The following is an 18,645-nucleotide window of genomic DNA, read 5'->3' on the forward strand; positions in this document are numbered from 1 at the left end:
TATAGGTTACAAATCAGATTCATCAAAAATATGATTCCCAGTATGCTTTAATCAAATGATTAGACTTCCAAAACCAAAATCCTCAGTTCATGAAGAAAAGGGAAAGTTTATGTGATGGTTTGTATATACTTGGACCAGGGAATGATAATATTAGGAGGTGTAGCTTTTTTTTTTTAAGTAGGTAAGTCACTGTAGGCAAGGGCTTTGAGACACTTGTCCTAGCTGCCTGAAAGCCAGGATTCTTCTAGCAGTCTTCAGATGAAGATGTAGACCTCTCAGGTCCACCTGAACCATGCCTACCTGGATGCTGTCATGTTCCCACCTTGATGATAATGGAATGAACCCATAAACCAGCCGCAATTAAATATTGGCCCTATAAGAGTTGCTTTGGTCAAGGTGTCTGTTCACAACAGTAAAACCATAACTAAAACAGGAATTGGTACCAGAGACTGGGTTATTGCTGTAATAGGCCTGACCATGTTTTGTTTGGAAGAATGTGGATTTGGGAACTTTGGATTTGAAAAGGTGTAAAATGGGCTTAGTGGCCCATCCAAATAGAAATTTGAAAGACTTTGTTGCTGGGGTGATTTGAATTGTGGAAGCCTGGCTCTAGAAGTTTCAGAGGAGAAGAATTTTAGTATGTGGCCAAGGACTGTTTTGTGATATTTTTGTGAAGAATGTGGCTGCTTTTTCCCCTTGTCTAAAGAGTCTACTTAAGACTAGAGTAAAGAGATTTATATTAATTACATTGACAAAGGAAGTCTCAGAAATGCCCAACAGAGACTTTGTTCTCTGGTTAAGTCTCAGGAAGAGCATTTTGAATAAGCATAGAAAGCTTAGAAAGAAAGAAAATATAAAATGTGTGGTTCAAGTAATAATAAAGTGACACCAGGAAATGAAATGAACCTGAATCTTGGGTTCAAGGATATTAAATTGAATTAAGAGAGTGGTGACCTTGTGGCAAGATCCTATCCAGCTAAGTTTAGGTCCAGGCATGGTAGTACAAGCCTTTAATCTCAGGAGGCAAAGACAAGTGGTTCTCTGATTTCAAGGCCATTTTAGGAAAGAGAAGGTTCTAGGTGAAGAAAAGCTTAAATCCAGTTTAATAATCCATACCTTTACTCCCAACATTTAAGAGATAGAGCCATCCAGATCCCTGAGTTTAATGTCAACCTACAGAGCAAGTTCCTGGAGAACCAAATTTACAGAGTGAAGGAATTTGAAAACAGAAAGTGATAATACAATAGAACAAGGTGGGGCATGTTCTAGCCCCAACAAGCAGCAGTAGTTGTCACCTTTGGCCATCTAGCTCTGGCTTTAGAGTCAAGAATAGAAAGGACTACTGGGACAATTAATGCTGGGTAGCTGGAGCTAAGAAATTAGTGGTGATTAAGAAGAGACCAGAATTACAGAGGTAAAATTTCCTGGGAAGTGTTTTCTGAGAGCACAAAGAAGCTGTGTTCCAGAGAAAGTTGAACCTCCTGCATCTGGACTTAGTAATGTCTAAGAATCACCCAGGTGGTACTGGTTTGAAAGTATCATGCAAAGAAGTTGAGGCTTGGCTTCATGAAAGGAGCCTACGAGAGGCTGTTGATGAAGCTTAACAAATTGTAGTAGAGGACCCTAGTGTATTGGAGTTCTCAGTACTATAGGATGACCATCAATAAGAGTAGCAGCAGTGGATTGTATCAACCTGAGCCTAGAGTGCTATAGAAGGCAGAGCTGGAGAAGTGACCCAAGCCCCTTGGAGGAGGCCACAATATCATGCATGGATCCCAGACACTGTATCAAGAATCTGTAATTCCAATTACAGATTCCAAGATATTTGGGATGACTGAGCCATGAGATATCTGCTGAGGAACACTGCTAACAAGAAGTAGAACCAGCCCAAGTGGAAGAAGTTTGTTTCAGTCAACAAAGATGAAAAAGGAGTTGGAGACCTGAAGACCACTTTGACATCAGACATGGAGAGGCAGAGTGTGGAGAGTGCCCAGATGTTTTTCTATCTTGCTTTGCGGGTTACAGTTAAGAGATTGGATGAAATTCAGAAGGGACTTTGAATTTTGGACTTTTAACATTGTTGAGACTGCTATAAACTATAGTGAATTTGGAATTTGAACCAAATATACTTTTTAATATACTATAGGCCCTCATATACTCATGTATTTGAAAAAGCCTATGGGGGCCTGTGGGGTAGCAGGAGGTGAAAGATATCCTGATTTCTGGTCGAGATAGGTTGAATCCCCAGGAGACCCTGAAAGGGATGGCATGTGCATTCCCATTCTCCCAGAATATCAGAGACTCACGTATCTGTGTTTCCCAAAGACCACTGAGGAGAGGTTTGAGACAGACCAGTCATTTGGGCAATGCCTCAAGCCCCTCCTTCACAGGTGAGGGTGTGACCACAGGTTACATGCACCTAAGAAAGATCAGTCTTAGAAGACCACGCCCCAAACACCTCCCCACAGGTGAGGATGTGACAGGTCAAGGAGCCTCAAGAGAGATCAGTCTTAGAGACAGGACCATGCCCACGAATACGTAGATGAGGTCTGACCCAAGGCTGAGCAACCCAAGTTGCAACAGAAGCAGCACAAAGGAGAAGGACTGGCAGCTGGGGGCGGCAAAATCTGTTACCCGTCCTTGCTCAAGTTCTCTTTCCCTCGCCTGAGCCAGAGCACCTAATAAGGTGAGAGATCTCTGAGGGAGAGCACTCTGTGCCAGAGCCCTCCAGGGGCCAGGGAATGGAATGTTACTTGCATATGCTTGGCCCCAGGGAGTGGCACTATTAGGAGTTGTAGCTTTGCTGGACTAAGTGTGTCACCGTGGGTATAGGCTTTGTAACTCTCAACCTTGTTCCTCAGTACTAGTAGTCTTCCAGCAGCCTTCAGATGAAAATGTAGAACTCTAACTCCACCTGTACTATGCCTGTCTGGATGGTGTCATGCTCCTACCTTGATCAAAATGGACTGAATCTCTGAACTTGTAAGCTAGCCCCAATTGAATGTTGTACTTATAAGAGTTGCCTTAGTCAAGGTGTCCATTTACAGAGGTAAAACTCTTAAGACAGTTTAACATATATTTAAGCTATAAAATTGCTGGAAGTTCATTTCACACAAAAAATTATTATATGAAAAATGGAACATTATGACATTTTCAAAGTCCTGAAGGGAATAAAATGACACCCAATATTACCATATCCAGAAACCTTACAAACTTTAGAAATAAATCTCAGGGTGAACATTTTCTACATAAATAAAAGGCGTTGGATTTTTCTTTGTTCATTTTAGTATTTTCCCCTTTTGTTTTCAATACAATGTATCCTGATTATGTTCCCCTCCCTCTACTCCCCCAGTGCCTCACCACTTCCCCTCTCATCTCCATCCACTTCCTTTCTATTAATCAGATCCATCTTATAAAATGCTAAAGGGAATCTTCAAACAAAATGTATAATAATGGGGCAATATGTAAGCATATCTAGGCATAAAATTTAGTGCTAAAGGAAGTGAATTATCAGGTTAAGAATCTCCTAAACACTGTAACCATGGTGTGTAGATTTTATTTTGATTACAACAACTGTGATAATTATCTAAGACCTTTATAACATAAAATAAGTACATTACAGCGTATGAACTCAAAATTAAGGTAGAGGATTTAAATAAACATTTAAGACTTTTTTCATTTGCAGTAAATGTCATGTTGCTTTTAATTTCAAGCTACATAATTATGTTTTATAGAAGATTCCTGGCAGCCACAAAGACAATCCTATGATAGGTAAAACTTCCTGTGACAAAGCAGGCTTTGGTCACAAAATGGAAGAAAAAATAGAGAAAAACAACAGAGTGGAAGTAGTAAGTCCCTGACTACTAATAATGGCATTGTATGTGTATGGATGCAATTCTCCAGTTACAAAACAAAACTGACAACGGCTGACTGAGGTTTGGAAAGAGCTAAATGTGTGCTACAATAGACCTCCTACAAGAGACTCAGCCAATTCTTGACAGCTGCAGAGATTCTGGATCCCAGAGGAGAACCTACTATTGGTACTTTCCTCAACCAGTATATTCCCTAACTGTATTCTAAATGTGTATACTTACATCTACAGACAAATGTGGCTTTCATCCCTCATCGATGGAGTTCTTTTTGCAACAGATGGTGATCTTTACAAAAAGTCATAACTAGTCAAATTTCATATAAAAACTGGGAGCAATATGTTCATCCATAATCGATACATCGATAGCACTACCTTGTAGCTAAGGGTCAGGGAACTCTGATCAATAGGGAGCAGGAAGACTGCAAGAGCAAGAAGACCAAACATTTCCTATGAGATAGTTTCTTTCACTATGATAGCCTTAGCATTACCTGTATTATGAAAACGTTAGCTGACATCTTAACTTGGATGGAGAAAATGTCATAAGGACCCATCTGCAAATGAATTGTAGATGATTGGTTCTCAAACAGGGATTATCAGCATCATCCAGGGAGGGACACTTTTAGGGGTGATACAATCACTGTGTGTGTGTGTGTGTGTGTGTGTGTGTGTGTGTGAGTGTGTGTGCGTTTGTGTGTATGTATGTAAAACTACAATAATTAAAGAAGAAAAGATTCCTTGAGAAGGCATATGGATGATGCAGGAGGAGTTGAGGAAGAAAGGAAAGAATGTTTATGTTTATACTCATGAATGAAACATTCAAAAAATATAAAAACTTAAAAATAATGACATAGACTGTAGGTATAGTGGAACTGGAAAAGATTGCATGTAAGTGAAAACCAAGAGAGCAGCAAGAGGTATATTTCCATAGTCCAAAATCTTCTGAAGTTCAAACTATAAAAGTGAGACAGAGATTATTTTATATATTGTTAAACTGATCAATTCATCATGTGAGTTTATCATAATTATAAACATATATATATATGTATATTTGTATATATATGAGAGAAACTACATAGGGAAAATAAATATTCATAGATCTATAGGAGTAAGTTAACTGTTGTTCAATAATGAACAAATTATGAAAAGTGTTGTAAAGACAAGTATGTTTGCTTTTATGTGTTCTATTCAACATTGGACTGACAAGTTTTAGTGTAATCAATATTTGAAGGCAAAACAAATGAAAACCTGATTGAAAGTCTTTCTCTCTCTCTCTCTCTCTCTCTCTCTCTATATATATATATATATATATATATATATGTATATGTATATATATGATGCAGTTTTATTTAACAATAATAAAGATAAACATATTGTTATTTGAAGGAAAATAAATGCGACTAGATATTATATTAAATAAGATACAGACCCATGTGTCCTCCTTGTAGCCATCCCTGTTAGTCTTTGAGTCTGTGGTTTATAGCATGATTAACCTGTACTTTTTGACTAATATCTACATAAAAGTGCGTGATAGCATTTGCAGAATCAGGACAAGAGAATGGGAGACAGAGATGGCAGTAGAAGTATGATCAAAATATGTGTACAGTTTCCATGAGTGAAATGTCTATCTTTAAGAGTTGTTTTCTTAAACAAAGTCTCATCTTTTAGCTTAGGCAGTCTTTGAATTTATTATGTAGTCTAGGCTGTCCTTGAACTCAGGAGTCATCTTTTCTCAAGCACTTGTCTCGAGTGACAGAATTACATGCATGGGCCTCTTTGGCTCAAATTAAAATTTAGTGAAATCCTCAATTGTATACAATAAATACTGGCTAAAATAATCTGCATAAAAGAAAATGGAAAGATAAAACCTCCTATTCACAAGTTGTAAAATTGTACATATAGAAAATCACATATCACCAAAAATATTACATGTTATTTCAACAGAAAGGATGTAAGGGAAATAAAAAGTAATCAGATGGAAACCTGTACACTAAGCATGAACGCTACAAAAGTTATGCCCTAAGATCAAGAATCAACAAATGCGACCTCATAAAACTGCAAAGCTTCTGTACAGCAAAGGACACTGTTGTTAGGACAAAATGGCAACCAACAGATTGGGAATAGAACATTACCAATTGTACCTCTGTTCAAGGGTTAATGTCTAATATATACAAAGAACTTAAGAAGTTAGACTCTAGAGAACCAAATAATCCTATTAAAAATGGTCTACAGAGCTAAACAAAGAGATTCTCTTTCCCATTTTCTCTTCTATTAGATTCAGTGTATCTGGTTTTATTTTGAGGTCCTTGATCCACTTGAACTTGAGCTTTGTGCATGGTGACAAATATTGGTCTGTTTTCAGTTTTGTCCACACAGTCAGTTAGACCATTTATTGAAGAAGCTTTCTTTTTCCATTGTATATGTTGGCTTCTTTGTCAAAGATCAAGGGTGCATAAGTGTGTGCTTTCATTTCTGAGTCTTCAATTCTATTTCATTTGATCAACCTGTCTGTCTCTGTATCAATACCATGCAGTTTTTTTTATCATATTATTCTGTAGTAGTGTTCAAGGTCAGGATGGTGTTTCCCCCAGACATTCTTTTATTTTTTTATTGGATTTTTTATTTACATTTCAAATGTTATCACCTTTCCTGGTTTTCCATCCATAAACACCCTATCCTTTTCTCCCTCTTCTTTCTTGTATGAGGGTGTTCTTCCACCCATCCCCCCGCCCTTTCCTGCCTCACTCCCCTGACATTCCTTTACGCTGGGGGTTCGAACACAGATATCTTTCAACAGAGGAATGGATACAGAAAATATGTACATTTATACAATGGAGTACTACTCAGCTATTGAAAACATTGACTACAAGGAATTCTTAGGCAAATAGATGGAACTAGAAAATATCATCGTGAGTGAGATAACCCAGTCACAAAAGTACCCATATAGTATGCACTCACAAATAAGTGGATATTAGCCCAAAAGCTTGAAATACCCAAGAAACAATTCACAGACTATATGAAGCTCAAGAAGAAGGAAGACTGAAATGTGGATGTTTAGTCCTTCTTAGCAGAGGAAATGAAATTCCAATGGGATGAAATACAGGGACAAAGACTAGAGCAGGGACTGAAAGAAAGGTTATACAGAGACTGTCCCACTTGGAGATCCATCCTATATGCAGCCACCAAAACCAGTCACTATTTCTGATGCCAAGATCTGCTTGCTGGCAGAAGTCTGATATGGATGTCTCCTGAGAGGCTCTGCCAGAGCCTTAGTGTTACAAATGAGGATGCTTGCCGCTAACCATTGGACTGAGCACAGGCACCCCATTGGAGGAGTTAGAGAAAGGACTGAAGGAGCTGAAGGAGCTGAAGGGGTTTGCAACCCTATAAGAAGAACAATTCCAACCAACCAGACTCCCAGAGCTCCCTGGGATTATACCACCTACCAAAGAGTACACATCAAGTGACCCATGGCTCTAGCTGCATATCTAGCAGAGGATGGCATTGTCTGGCATCAATAGAAAGAGAAGCACTTGGTCCTGCGAATGCTCATTTCCCCAGTATAGGGGAATGCCAGGATATTGAGGTTGGAGTGGGTTGTAGGGAGGGGAAGGGGGGATGGGGGAGGGGGGAAAGGTTAACATTTGAAATGCAAATACATAAAGTAATCAATAAAAATAAATTATACTTTTTAACTATAATATTTTTTATAAATTTTTGAGAATTTCATACATGCACATGTATTTTGATCATAATTTATCACAGTCATACTTCAATCTCCTCCAGCTTGTAAGCCCCACCCTGACCCATGCTGGACAGCTTGATCTTGTGCAGGTCTTGTGCAAGCAACCATAGCTATGAGTTTGGATCCTATTACATTCAGAAGACACTGCTGCCCACTGAAGCACTTTGCTCTTTATCTGACCCCTCTTATATGTATCTGGTCATTGGAAATTAGCTTCGAGTTAATTCTTTCATTTCCGAAGATATTCATGCTGCTTAGAAAATTCCAAGGGCTTTAGAAGTAGCATGTCAGCAAACTAGAACAAAGACCAAACAAATTCTATATTAGATAACAATTGAAGATATGAAACCTGCTTAAGAGGCAGATGGGCTGCAGAGTTTCTGCTACTTTGTCAGTAAGACGACAGAGGCATGATGGGAAATGGCAAGGGCACCCCCTTTCTTGGTTCAGTGCAAAAGAGAATAATAATGCCAGGTTTGCAGGACAAAAAAGTATAATTCACAGTAAAATTTAAAATGCAAAAAATTAAATTACTTATTCTTTGAGAATTTTATGAGTATATATTTAATGTATTTTGATCATATCAATTCTATATTGTTGTTGGAGACTACCCAAGATGATCACTCACACACAGTTTATAGACCATTGAAAATCTTTATTCTAGCTGACTGGGACTGTACTTAGGTATTTGAACCTAGGTGCCACCCCAAATATTGAAACAAGGGCATTTACAGCCAAAACCTCACATCCTCTTATCTTGCTCAGCAGGTACAGGGAGATATTTCTACAAGCAGGCAGTTTAATGTAAACTTCAATAAATTTACTAGGCCCTCTTGGCTTTGGGTCCTCATAGAGAATTGGGTATTTTCCACAGAATTCTCCATCAAGTAGATAAAGTTTTAATTAAACTTGGAATGGCCTAGGCAAGAATACAAGATGTTGGAACCTCTGTTCTCTCTAACCCTGTTGCTCTATCACCCACATCAATTTCCTCCTTCTGTATTATTTCCCCACACATCATCAAACTTCATGGTAGCTATAACTTCTTCTCCTCCTCCTACTTTTTTGTCCACCTCATCATTATCATTCTGTTCCTCTTCTATTTTTTCCTCTTCTTCCTCCTTCTACACTTCATCTTGTGCAGGTCTACCTCTTCTACCAATAAGGGTTGCGCATATATATATATATATATATATATATATATACATATATATACACACACACATATATACATACACACACACACACACACACACACACATATATATATATATATATATATATATATATATATATATATATATATATATATATATATATATGTATACTGATGTTGGGCCAGAAAAGGGACATATATAGCAACAAATTGAACAAATACCATGAAAAGTATATGTCTCAAAATGCTGCAAGAAATAGTGTTCCTCTTTCTCCACATCCTTGCTACCATCTGCTATCACTTGAGTTTTTCAACTTAGCCATTCTGATTGGTGTAAGGTGGAATCTCATGATTGTTTTGATTTGCATTTCATTGGTGACTAAGGATGTTGAACATTACTTTAACTTCTTCTTTGCCATTGGAGATTCCTTAGTTGAGAATTCTTTGTTTAGTTTCATTTTTAATTGGGTTATTTGTATATATATATATATATATATGCACATATACATATATATGTTTTGTACATTAGCGCTCTATTAGATGTAGGGATAAGCAAGATCTTTTTCCAATCTGTACGCCACCACTTAGTCCTATTGACAGTGTCCTTTGCCTTATAGAAGCTTTTCTGTTTCATGACATCCTATTTGCCAACTGTTCATGTTAGAGCCTGAACAATTGATGTTGTGTTCAGGAAATTTTTCCCTGTGACAGTGTGTTCAAATCTACTTCCCACTTTCTCTTCTATATATTCAGTGTATCTTGTTTTATGTTGAGGTTCTTGATCCACTTGGTCTTGGGCTTTGTGAAAGGTGGTAAACATGAAGACCTAGATATACTGCTCCTGGGCATATACCCAAAAGATGCTCAATTATATCTCAAGGACACATGCTCCATTATGTTCATAGCAGCCTTATTCATAATATTGAGAAACTGAAAACAAGCCAGATATCCCTCAACTGAAGAATGGATAAAAAATACGTAATTCATTTACACAATGGAAAACTATTCAGCTATTAAAATGAGGACATAATCAAATTTTCAGGCAAATGGATGGAACTAAAAATATCCTGAATGATGTAACCCAGACACAAAAGTACATTCATGGTATGTACTCACTGACAGGTGTATATTAGCCAAAAACATCAGAATACCAACAATACTAGCCACAGACAGTAAGAAGATTAACAGGAAAGAAGGTTCAATGAAGATGCTTCAATTCCACTTAGAAGGGAGAAAATAATCATGGCAGATAGAGGGAGCAAGGGATCTAGGTGGGACAGGGGAGGGGGGAGGGGAACAGGAATAGGTATGGAGAAAGACAGGAAAGAAGCCCAGAGATCCAGGAGAATGAATGGAGATATAAGGCTGCTGTGGGCAGGGGGAGGAAAACTCTAGAAACTCCCAGAGACCTGGGACTTGACAGGCTCCCAGGACTCAGTGGGGATGACCTTAGTTGAAATGCTCAACTGTGAGGTTATGGAACCTGAAGGTATCACCTCCAGTAGATTGACATGGTCCCTAGTAGAGGGATGGGGATACCAACATACCTTTAAAATTTTTGATCCAGAATTGTTCCTGTATAAATGAAATGCAGGGACAAATATGGAGCAAAGACTTGAAAGATTTTCTATCCAGTGACTGGTCCAACTTGGAATCCATCCCATGGGAAGATACTAAAATCCTGGCATTATTACAGATGTTAGGATGCGCTTTCAGACAGGGGCCTACTATGGCTGTCTGCTGAAAGGCTCTACCAGCAGCTGACTGAGACAGATGCAGATACATCACAGCCAACCATTAGACTGAGGTCAGGAACCTCCATACAAGAGTTAGGGGCAGGATTGAGTGAACTGAAAGGGATGGCAAACACAAAGGAAGACCAACGGTGTCAAATAATCTGGAAGCTCCCTGGAAGCTCCCAGAGACTAAGTCACCAAAAAGCATATACGGGATGGTCTATGGCCTTGGTACATACGTAGAAGAGAATTGCCTTGTCTGGCCTCAATGGGATAGGATGTGCCTTGTCATGTAGAGACTTAATGACCCATGGAAGGGTGATACCCAGGGGTGGGGTGGGAAGGGTTAGGGGGTGGGCATGGGTGGGTGGAAGAGTACCCACTCAGAGGCAAAGGGGATGGGGGATGAGGTGAAGACCTCTGAAAAGGAGATCAGTAGGAAGTCAACATTTGGAATGTAAATAAATAAAACAAATAAATAAAAAGGAAAAAAAGAGCTGCAAGCTAGTGCTGGAATAAAGAAGACATAAATAAGTGAAAAGATATCCTATATTTTTGTCTTGCACTTTTCTCAGAGATTAAAACTTACTATCTTAGAAAGAAGTTCTGTAAGACACAGGATAGTATAGGGGAAGTGAAACAGCAAGATATATTAATATACAGGGTGTTGACAGTGTGGTGAAACAATAGGGTGTCCTAAAAGTGAAATGTTCCTACAGAGAAGGTTCTTAAATGCAAGAAGTAAACAATTTAAAATAGCTTCAAAAAGTATCTGAAGCCAAACATACCTGCTGGGGCCCCTTACTCCACAAGCATATATATAGCAGGAAAGGTTGCTGAGAGTCACACTCAGAGAAATGAAGACGTTTAGAAGATGTTGAACCAACAGAACTGTCTGGTAAGGAAACTCTCAGACTTGTGCTGCCTACACATTGTTTAGTCTTCTCCATGCTTTCAGCACTTGAGATCTGTCAAACGGGCTAGCATGGACTTTGGTGATTCAGCTGTCTTTGAGTAATTTCTGCTCTGGTATGTAACCCCTCATTGCCTTTCCCTCAACCCAAACATAACTCATTCTTTCACCCAGTTGAATTTTATGGTGTATGTGTTGTACTGTGTCATGGATCACTATCAAGGCTGAGGAGAATTTTGTTCATGTCTCCCCAGGAACAGTGTCACATAACATATGTTCATAAATGTAAGGCAGTATGATGAAGAGGAAAATAGATTCCAGAATGCTGTAATGATCCAACACAAATACTGTTGTGCTACCGACATGTTTGAAACCAAAGTAGAAAACATGATCCGAAAATTGGTATGCAGTGTTAAAAGATGGATAAAAATCAAAATTGCAACCTAAATGAAACTCATGGTATACTCCCACATATGTTATTCAAAATTACATTAGTAATAAAATGTGATATTATCACAAGTATAGACATATATATGAATGAGATATTGAGAATCTAGAATTAGACACACACATTTAAAATCCATCGTTTTTATAGGTACAGAGACAGGCAGATAGACCAGTGGAATAGAACTGAAACCCAGAAATGAACCCACACACCTATGGTCACTTGATTTTTCACAAAGGAGCCAAAACCATCCAATGGAAAAAAAGATAGCATTTTCAACAAATGGTGCTGGTTCAACTGGATGTCAGCATGTAGAAGAATGCAGATCGATCCATGCTTATCACCCTGTACAAAGCTTAAGTCCAAGTGGATCAAGGACCTCCACATCAAACCAGATACACTCAAACTAATAGAAGAAAAAGTGGGGAAGAATCTCAAACACATGGACACTGGAGAAAATTTCCTGAACAAAACACCAATGGCTTATGTTCTAAGATCAAGGATCTACAAATGGGATCTCATAAAACTTCAAAGCTTCTTAAGGCAAAGGATGCTGTTGTTAGGACAAAACAGCAATCAACAGATTGGGGAAAGATCTTTACCAATCTTACAGCTGATAGAGGGCTCATATCCAAAATGTACAAAGAACTCATGAAGTTAGACTGTAGGGAGAAAAATAACCCTGTTAAAAATGGGGTTCATAGCTAAACAAGGAATTCACAGCTGAGGAATGCTGAATGGCTGAGAAGCACCTAAAGAAATGTTCAACATCTTTAGTCATAAGGGAAATGTAAATCAAAACAACCCTGAGATTCCACTTCATACCAGTCAAAATGGCTAAGATCAAAAACTCAGGTGACAGCAGATGCTGGCGAAGATGTGGAGAAAGAGGAACACTCCTCCATTGTTGGTGGGATTGCAGACTGGGATTGCAACCATTCTGGAAATCAGTCTGGATCTTCCTCAGAAAATTGGACATTGCACTACCTGAGGACCCAGCTATACCTCTCTTGGGCATATCCCCAGAAGATGCTCCAACATATAAAAAAGACACATGGTCCACTATGTTAATAGGAACCTTATTTATAATAGACAGAAGCTAGAAAGAACCCAGATGCCCTTTAACAGAGGAATGGATACAGAAAATGTGATACATCTACACAATGGAATACTACTCAGCTATCAAAAACAATGACTTTATGAAATTCATAGGCAAATGGCTGGAACTGGAAAATATCATCCTGAGTGAGGTAACCCAATCACAGAAAAACACACATGGTATGCACTCATTGATAAGTGGCTATTAGCCCAAATGCTTGAATTACCATAGATGCACAGAACACATGAAACTCAAGAAGGATGACCAAAATGCAGATGCTTCACTCCTTCTTTAAATCCGGAACAAGAATACCCTTAGAAGGGGATAAGGAGGCAAAGTTTAGAACAGAGGCTGAAGGAACGCCCATTCAGAGCCTGCCCCACATGTGGCCCATACATATACAGCCACCAAACTAGATAGGATGGATGAAGCAAAGAAGTGCAGGCTGACAGGAATCAGATGTAGATCTCTCCTGAGAGACACAACCAGAATAAGGCAAATACATAGGCAAATGCCAGCAGCAAACCACTGAACTGAGAACAGGACCCCCGTTGAAGGAATCAGAGAAAGGACTGAAAGAGCTGAAGGAGCTTGAGACTCCATGTGAACAACAATGTCAACCAACCAGAGATTCCAGAGACTAAGCCACTACCCAAAGACTATACATGGACTGACCCTGGGCTCCAACTGCATAGGTAACAATGAATAGCCTAGTAAGGGCACCAGTGGAAGGGGAAGCCCTTGGTTCTGCCACGACTGGACCCCCAGTGAACGTTATTGTTGTGGGCAATAATGGGTCAAGGATGGGGAGGGGAACACCCATTTAGAAGAGGAGCGGGAGGGATTAGGGGAATGTTGGTCTGGAAACCAGGAAAGGGAATAATATTTGAAATGTAAATAAGAAATATCCAATTTAATAAAGAAGGAAAAAATAAAATCCATCCTTTTTACAATTATGCTAAGAACACTCATTGAAAAAATAGTCTCTTTGACATCTTGGTTATCAGGATATCCAAATTTAAAAGACAAAAAAGTGCCCCTCTTCCATGTATCATACAATTATTTTTAAATTAATTAAAAATGTAAATATAGGTGCTGAAAGTATAAAAGCTTTAGAAGAAAGTAAATGTTTATCTTTGCTATTTTCAACTGAGCATATTTAGGGCACAAAATTTTGGCAACACCAAGAATCCCAGATATGACTTCACCTAACATAAATGTTTTTGTTTCAAAATGATAGCAGTATGATCATGTTAAATTGTAGAAAAGATTTGCAAAGTATAAATGATAAAAATCTAGTATTTAGAACATGTAATGATCTAAAACCATAACAACAAAAAGATAGGTTTCAATATTAATAATGCTGAAGTGACTTGTACAGATATATACTCAAAGATACACAATGAAGTAGAAGTACATTAAGATGTGTATTGTCATTAGTCCCTAGGAAATGCACATCAAAATCATTTACTATCACCAGTGAAAAATCAGTCATGAACATTTCTAATGTCAATCCTAGTGCATACAATAAATATATAATCTACGTAACAAGGTGTTTAACTCTTTCATAACATTTTCCACATAATAGTGGTCTTACAATATATAATCAATTAAACATTTAGTGACTAAAAATATATAAATTAACTTCCAGTAGTAAGACAGGATCCCCAGTGGAGCTATGAGGATACCAATGCCCCTATAAAACTTTGATCCAAAATTGGTCCTGTCTAAAAGAAATGCAGGGAAAAAATGGAGCAGACACTGAAGAAATGGCATACAAGTGACAGACCCAACTTGGGATCCATTCCATGGGAAGGCACCAAACACTAACACTATTACTGATGCTATGTTATACTATCAGACAGGAGCCTAGCATGGCTGTCCTCTGAGAGGATCTACAAGCAGCTTACTGAGATAGGTGCTGATACCCACAACCAAGCATTGGATGGTGGTATACTAGCCCCTATTAAAGAGTTAGAGGAGGTTCAATGACCCTCAAGGAGATGGCAACCCCACTGAAAGATCAACAGTGTCAACTAACTTGGATCCCTGGGAGATCCTAGAGACTGATTCACCACAAGAAAGAGGCCCAAAGCCCTGGCATATATGTAACAGTAGACTGCATTTTCTGGCCTCAGTTGGAGAAGTATGTTGGGGAATATTTTGGAGGGGGGATACCCACTCTGAGGTGAAGGGGAGGACAGACAGAAGGAAACACTCTACGATGGGGGACTGGGAAAGGGGCAGTATTTGGGATGTAAATAAATAAACAAACAGATATCATTGAAGTAACTGGCTGTTTGCCAATTACATTGGAGATCTATAGTAAGAAAATTTTGTAGTTTTGCATTATACAACTTTGAGTTACAGTAATTCCTTTCCACATGGTGAAAAGAACAATATATGAACATATATCTATATGCATAAAATAACAATTAATGTGAAAAGGGGCCATGCATTGATTTATGGGGGGTTTTAGAGGGTAGCAATTGTAATGAAAACTACTATAATTATATATTAATCTTATAATTTAAAAACTCTTTTAATAAAGAATAAAAATTTAAAAGCCAAAAATGCCAGCAGCAAACCACTGAACTGAGAATAGGACCCCCGTTGAAGGAATCAGAGAAAGAACTGGAAGAGCTTGAAGGGGCTCGAGACTCCATATGTACAACAACGCCAAGCAACCAGAGCTTCCAGGGACTAAGCCCCTACCCAAAGACTATACATGGACTGACCCTGGACTCTGACCTCATAGGTAGCAATGCATATCCTAGTAAGAGCACCAGTGGAAGGGGAAGCCCTGGGTCCTGCTAAGACTGAACCCCCAGTGAACTAGACTGGTGGGGGGAGGGCGGCAATGGGGGGAGGGTTGGGAGGGGAACACCCATAAGGAAGGGGAGGGGGGTGGGGGATGTTTGCCCGGATACCGGGAAAGGGAATAACACTTGAAATGTATATAAGAAATACTCAAGTTAATAAAAAAAAAAACAAAAAAACAAAACAAAAAAACAAAAATGAATAAATCATTTAAATTGATATTCCCATCACTCATTCCAACAAATACTATAGTAATATACTATTATTTTCAACCTCTTCCCTGCTATTTAATTTTATTGTTGTTGAATGTCTGGAATGTTGTTGGTATACTAAGCAATATATATGTTCTATGAAATCATAGAACCAATAAATCTATGAAAAGCATATGATTCTGGAATGCTAAATGTTCTGGAGTTAAACACAAACATGGAGTATTAAAATTTGATACAGATAGAGTGAATTTGGTGGAATCAATACCAATATTGTTCTGAGGGGTCCTTTGAAGAAGTATTGAATTGATTTGATAAAGTTTATGTAAGTTTTCAGTAGACTCTGCTTTACTAATCCTTTTCACTTTTCCCCATGTGAGCAGAAGATAATAGGTGCAAATGCATAATTCCTTAAAGCTTTCTGGTAACTTTAGCTTTTCCATTCTTCTTGACTTATATAACAGAAAAATAAATTTAATCCCTAGGAGGAAAACTTAAATGTTATTTTAGAAAAACTGCATGGCCTAGTGGAGAAAGCAGAGGCTTAAAAAACCTTACAGAACTTTCACACTATTCTTCTTGACTTTTCTCTCCTAAAAAAAAAAAAAACTAACAAAGCATTTGATTATTACTGAAATTACTTTTGTGCTTGGATAAAAACTTCAGGAATATAACAATGAATAAAGAAGAAAATACTAATCATCTATTATAACCTTACTTTGTTTCCTGTGGTCTGCTTGTTCAATACAGTTGAAATTAAAATCCATATAAAATTTTGTATCTTGTTTTTCATTTGTTCGTGTGTTTGAAATAGTGAAATTAGAGACTACTAACACCTAGGGAATTTGTGATTAAGTTATATGTGGTGTTATAACAGAAAGGATTAGGCTCAGAGAAAAGAACTAAAATCATGACATAAGTTGTCAGAAGGTAAGATTTGGAAATAAGTTTTCCAGTTCATAAAACAGTATTCATTTTATTATGAGCTCTTCGGTTCTATTAGTGCTTACCATACCCTCATAGGAGTGGTGGCATTGACTGAGGCATAGATAACCTATGCCATATTCCCAAATGCAAGTGAGCTTTTCTGTATTAGTTATGGTTCTCTACAGGAACAGACCTTATGGAATGAATGGACATACAGAAAGGATTTATTAGAATGACATACAGGCTGTGGCCCAGCTAGTTCAACATTAGCTGTCAATCAATGGAAACTCCAAGAATCCATTAGTTGTTCACCTCATGTGGCTGAATGTCTCAGCTGGTTTTCAGTATAAGCCAGTCAAAAGGAAGTAGACTCTAATGACAAGGAATGAATAGATGTGCTAATGAGACTGAGGACAAGCTGTCAAAGAGAGCTTCTTCTATGTCCTTTATATAGAATGTCAGAAGGTATGGCCAAAATTTAAGGTGGAATTTCTCACCTTAAAAGATGGATTAAGGGTGTATTTTTCTCATATGAAAAATCCAGTACAACAATGCCAAGCAACCAGAGCTTCCAGGGACTAAGCCACTACCTAAAGACTATACATGGACTGACCCTGGACTCTGACCTCATAGGTAACAATGAATATCCTAGTAAGAGCACCAGTGGAAGGGGAAGCCTTGGGTCCTGCTAAGACTGAACCCCCAGTGAACTAGTCTATGGGGGGGAGGGCGGCAATGGGGGGAGGGTTGGGAGGGGAACACCCATAAGGAAGGGGAGGGGGGAGGGGGATGTTTGCCCGGAAACCGGGAAAGGGAATAACACTCGAAATGTATATAAGAAATACTCAAGTTAATAAAAAAAAAAAAAAAGAAAAAAAGAAAAAAAAAAGAAAAATCCAAACTAAAAATGGGTCTTTCCACTTAAACTGATATAATGAAGAAAAAAAGTTCTCATAGATGTGCCCACCTATTTGTGTTTTAGTTAATTCCAGATATAGTGAATTTGAATAGTAATTACCCACTCTCTCTTTCAGCAACTAGTAATTGCCATTAGATCCTCTTCCAGATAGAAGGACTTCATAGCCTCCACTTCATTCATGCTGAAATTGGAACTGGCTAGTTTTGTGCAAGTTTTGTTTGCAGAAAACCCACCACCATGACAACAACAACAACACAACAACAACAAAACAACAACAACTACTACTACAACTACTACTACTACAACTACTGCTACTACTACTACTACTACTACTACTACTACTACTACTACTACTACTACTACTCAAGCACATGAAGTCAGGATGGAGATAGTTTAAGGAGTACCAGGAAATTGGGAAGGAAGTGAGGGAGCGTGGACAATATCAAAGTACATTGTATGAATGCATAAATTTTAAAAACCAAAAATATTATAAAGAAAACACCTATTTTATAACTAATTATTAAAGGAATCATATCAGACAATCTACTGTATATAATTAGATAAGGGGATCAGCTTTACTTATGGATGAACACTACTTAAAATAAAACCTTTTCTACATAGATGTCTCCAACTTACAGGTTTGGAATTAAGTGTTTAGTAAGTTATTCCATGCATGACCTATCAGAGTCACCCTTCCTTTGTTAAGGAATTTCAAAGGAACATTAATGCATGTTATACATATTTTAAGAAGAACAATTAAGCTAATTTACCAATTTATTTGCTCCCCAGTATCAGGATTTTTTTTCAT

Source organism: Rattus norvegicus, chromosome X (assembly GCF_036323735.1).
Source record: "Rattus norvegicus strain BN/NHsdMcwi chromosome X, GRCr8, whole genome shotgun sequence".
Classification (NCBI taxonomy): Eukaryota; Metazoa; Chordata; class Mammalia; order Rodentia; family Muridae; genus Rattus; species Rattus norvegicus.